Genomic DNA, 3,944 nt, shown 5'->3' on the forward strand with positions numbered 1-3,944 from the left:
TGTGCCCTCCTTAATGTCCATCACCCAGTTACCCCTTCCCCCCTCACCCCCCTCCAGCAACCCTCAGTTTGTTTCCTATGATTAAGAGTCTCTTATGGTTTGTCTCCCTCTCTGATTTTGTCTTTTTATTTTTCCCTCTCTTCCCCTATGATCCTCTGTTTTGTTAAATCCCACACATGAGTGAGATCATATGATAATTGTCTTTCTCTGATTGACTTATTTCACTTAGCATAATACTATCTAGTTCCATCCACATTGTTGCAAATGGCAAGATTTCATTTTTTGATGGCTGAGTAGTATTCTCTATTCATTCATCTGTCGATGGACATCTGGGTTCTTTCCATAGCGTGGCTATTGTGGACATTGCTGCTATAAACATTGGGGTGTAGATGTCCCTTTGGATTACTACATTTCTATCTTTGGGGTAAATACCCAGTAGTGCAATTGCTGTGTTGTTGGGTAGCTCTATTTTCAACTTTTTGAGGAAGTTCCATACTATTTTCCAGAGTGGCTGCACCAGCTTGCATTCCCACCAACAATGTGAGAGGGTTCCCTTTCTCTGCATCCTCACCAACATCTGTTGTTTCCTGACTCGTTAATTTTAGCCATTCTGGCTGGTGTGAGATGGTATCTCATTGTGTATTTCCCTGATGCCAAGGCATGTGGAACACTTTTTCATGTATCTATTGGCCATTTGTATGTCTTCTTTGGAGAAATGTCTGTTCATGTCTTCTGCCCATTTCTTGATGGGATTATTTGTTCTTTGGGTGTTGAGTTTGATAAGTTCTGTATAGATTTTGGATACTAGCCCCTTATCTGGTGACATCACAATTCCAGATTTTAAGCTCTATACAAAGCTGTAATCATCAAGACAGTATGGTGCTGGCACAAAAACAGACACGTAGATCAATGGAACAGAATAGAGAGCCCAGAAACGGACCCTCAACTCTATGGTCAACTAATCTTTGACAAAACAGGAAAAAACATCCAATGGAAAAAAGTTTCTTCAACAAATGGTGTTGGGAGAATTGGACAGCCACATGCAGAAGAATGAAACTGGACCATTTCCTTGCACCATACACAAAGATAGACTCAAAATGGATGAAAGACCTAAACGTGAGACAGGAATCCATCAAAATCCTAGAGGAAAACACAGGGAGCAACCTCTGTTACCTTGGTCACAACAACTTCTTGCTAGACACATCTCCAAAGGCAAGGGAAACAAAGGTAAAAATAAACTATTGGGACTTCATCAAGATGAAAAAAGCTTTCACACAGCAAAGGAAGTAGAGGGCAAAACCAAAAGACAACTGATAGAATGGGAGAAGATATTTGCAAATGACATATCAGTCTGTATGTGTCTTTAGGTCTGAAGTGAGTTTCTTATAAGAAGCATATAAATAGATTTTGTTTTTTTTCTATCCAGTCTGTCCCCCTACACACTTTGATTGAAGTATTTAGACCTTATACATTTAAAGTAATTATTGAAAGGTATGTACTTACTGCCATTTTTGTCATTGTTTTCTGCTTGTTTTTGTTGTTTATTCCTTTCTTGTGCTCTTCTCTTGTCATTTAATGGCTTTTTTTTTTTTTTTTTAGTGTTATACTTGGATTCCTTTCTCTTTATTGTTTATCTATTATAGGTTTTTGGATAGTGGTCACCATTAGGTTCATATATGATATCCTAAGTATATAGCCATCCTTATTAGGTTGATGGTCACTGAATTTCAAACACATTCTAGAATAATTTCATTTTTATTTTCCCCTCCAGATTTTATGTATGTGTTGTCATATTTTACATCTTTTTATTTAGTGAGTCCCCTTAACTAATTTTTTAGATATAATTGATTTTACTTTTTTTTTTTAACCTTCCTATTAGCTTTATAAGTGATTGCTACACTATCTTTCCTGTGTGTTTGCTTTTACTCATGGCATTTTTTCCTTTCCTAATTTTCTTATTTCTTAATTATAGCCTTTCCTTTTCCACTTTAAGAAGTCCCTTTAACATTTCTTGCAGTGCTGGTTTGGTGATGATAAAATCCTTTTTTTTTTTTTTTTGGTTTGGGAAACTCTTTAATTCATCTTCAATACTGAATAACTTTACCAGGTAGAATATTCTTGCTTTTTTTTTTTTTTTTTTCTTGCAGCACTTTGGGGATGCTGGTCTGCAGTTTCTGTTGAAAGATCAGCAGATAACCTAATGGGATTTCCCTTGTATGTAACTAGTTGCTTCTCTCTTGCTGCTTTAAAAACTCTCTTTAATCTTTGACATTTTAATGATTACATGGTGTATGGACCTTCTTAGATTCATCTTATTTGGAGCTGTTTCTTTGAACCTGGATATCTGTTTCTTTCCACAGATTAGGGAAGTTCCCAATTATTATTTCTTCCAGTTAGTTTTCTGCCCCTTTCTCTTTTCTCCTTCTGGGATTCCTATAATGCGAATGGTTTTTTTGCTTGATGTTGCCCAAGAGATCCCTTATTTTATCCTCATTTAAAAAATTCTTTTTTCTTTTTGCTGTTCAGACTGGGTGATTTCCATTACCTTGTTTTCCAGATCATCGATCCATTGTTCCACATTCCCTAATCTACTGTAAATTCCCTCTAGTGTATTTTTCATTCTTGTTATTGTACTCTTCAACTCTGATAGTTTTTGGTTTTGTTTTTGATTTTCTATCTCTTTGTTGAAGTTCTTACTGAGTTCATCCACTTTTCTCTCCAATCTGGTGAGCATCTTTATGACCATTCCTTTGAACTCTTTCTCAGATAGATTGTTTATCTTGGTTTCATCTGGTTCTTTTTCTGAGTTCTTATCTTTCTTTCATTTGGAGTGTATTTTTCTCTCCCCATTTTACTTGACTTTGTGTTTGTTTCTATGAATTAGGTGGAAAAGTTAGCTCTCCTAAACTTGAAGGAATGATCTTGTGTGTGGTCATCCCTTGAGTAGATTGTGTGCCTGGTGACTCTGGCTGGCTACCTGGAGATGTAACTGCATAGGTTGGGATCCTAGTGTACTCTGGGCTGGGGTCTCCCTGGTGGAATGGCTGGAGCTGAAGTGGGCACAGGTTAGGGTAGTCCCTATGCTCTCCAGGCAGGGGACATACTGGCAGGACAGCTGAAGCTGAATTGGATATGAGCTGGTGGATCCTGTGGCTCTCCATACAGAGGGGGCTTTACCAGGACAGCTGAAGCTTGGGGGCATGGGCGGAGGTGCTCCTAGGGCTTTCTGTGAAGAAAGCAACCTGGCAGGACAGCTGAAGCTGAAGTGGGTATAAGACAGGGGTTCCTGAGGCCACAGAGCCCCAATTTAAATATGCACAACTTTTATCTATAAGGAAGACTAAAATCCTCAGCATAAAAGAGGAAACTTACCAACTTTTCTAGACTTATCTCTTACCACTCCCCATCTCCCATATTATACTTCATCAATACTGTGTTATTCATATGAGCTAAAGATAAAATATCTTTCAATTACTCTGTGCCTTTGCCTAAATCTTTCACCATACCTAGGATGCCTTCTTTATCCATTTCTCCTTCTGGCAAATGCTTACTTACCCTTCAGTTCTCTAGTCAAATGTCACATCCCTTGTGCCATTAACTTATCCTTTCCATGTATTCTCATAGCACAATTATATCTACATCTCTATTATAATAATGGCAATGTGGGTTTTTTCTTTGCTTGACTGTGGGTCATTTTTGTAATTTTTGCTTGAATAGAACAAATTTGGCATGTGCAGTGATACAAATAAACACTTGGCTCAGGGAGACAAATTACCAAATCTAGGCTGAGAAATCAGGTAAGAATTCCCAGTAACACAATTCTGTTTTAAGAATAAATACAAGTCGGGGTGCCTGGCTGGTTCAGTCAGTGGAGTACTCTTAATCTCAGGATTGTGCATTTGAGCCCCACGTTGGGTATAGAGATTACTTAAAAAAATAATAAT

The sequence above is a fragment of the Mirounga angustirostris genome, unplaced genomic scaffold (assembly GCF_029215605.1).
Source record: "Mirounga angustirostris isolate CCGP_5_RB_7025 unplaced genomic scaffold, mMirAng1.0.hap1 SCAF_4, whole genome shotgun sequence".
Lineage (NCBI taxonomy): Eukaryota > Metazoa > Chordata > Mammalia > Carnivora > Phocidae > Mirounga > Mirounga angustirostris.